The sequence below is a fragment of the Penaeus monodon genome, chromosome 24 (genome assembly GCF_015228065.2).
Source record: "Penaeus monodon isolate SGIC_2016 chromosome 24, NSTDA_Pmon_1, whole genome shotgun sequence".
Lineage (NCBI taxonomy): Eukaryota > Metazoa > Arthropoda > Malacostraca > Decapoda > Penaeidae > Penaeus > Penaeus monodon.
The window spans coordinates 9,085,107-9,085,743 of record NC_051409.1 but is presented as its reverse complement, the minus strand read 5'-3'; positions in this window follow the sequence as shown (position 1 = coordinate 9,085,743).

The window sequence follows — 637 nt, the reverse complement described above, 5'->3', positions numbered from 1 at the left end:
CTTATAAACTTTAAATGGTTTGATTGTACTATTTCCTAACTGAATATATCAACTTTTCAGCATGGATGTATTTAGGTTATGTCCTTCATTCAACGAAAACAATTAAAAGACCAGATTCCCTGAGGCGCAATCACTTCCCGCTAGACACTCAACGCCCTTTCCGGAGAAGCGCTAGAAATAGCAGCAACGCAACTGCTTTGATGGTTGACGCGGTTGCCGATTACCATTTTCGAACAATACAATAGTATTTAGATTCACCTTCCTTTTCTTCATTTTACATCTGTAAAGGCATATATCCATTCTAGATGATACAAATAATTACTGCCTGAGGAGTGGTGACGAGAGTAATAGCTAGTAATAGTAATAGTAATTCGTCATTCTGTGCATATTGGTTGAAGTACAAGACTAGCAAATGTCACCCGATGCCATTGAACTCCCTCTCGCCTGTCTCCTCGTACTGTTATCCCGTATACTATATTCGCAAACAGACTCACATACAAATATGTCTGCACAAAAAATACGAAGGTACACAAATGTACACACACACACAAAAAAAAAATCTAAACATTTAGAATGTGTGTTGTAAGTGTAGATGTTTATTTGTTTCAACTGTTTACATTTGTAAGTTTAAGTATAG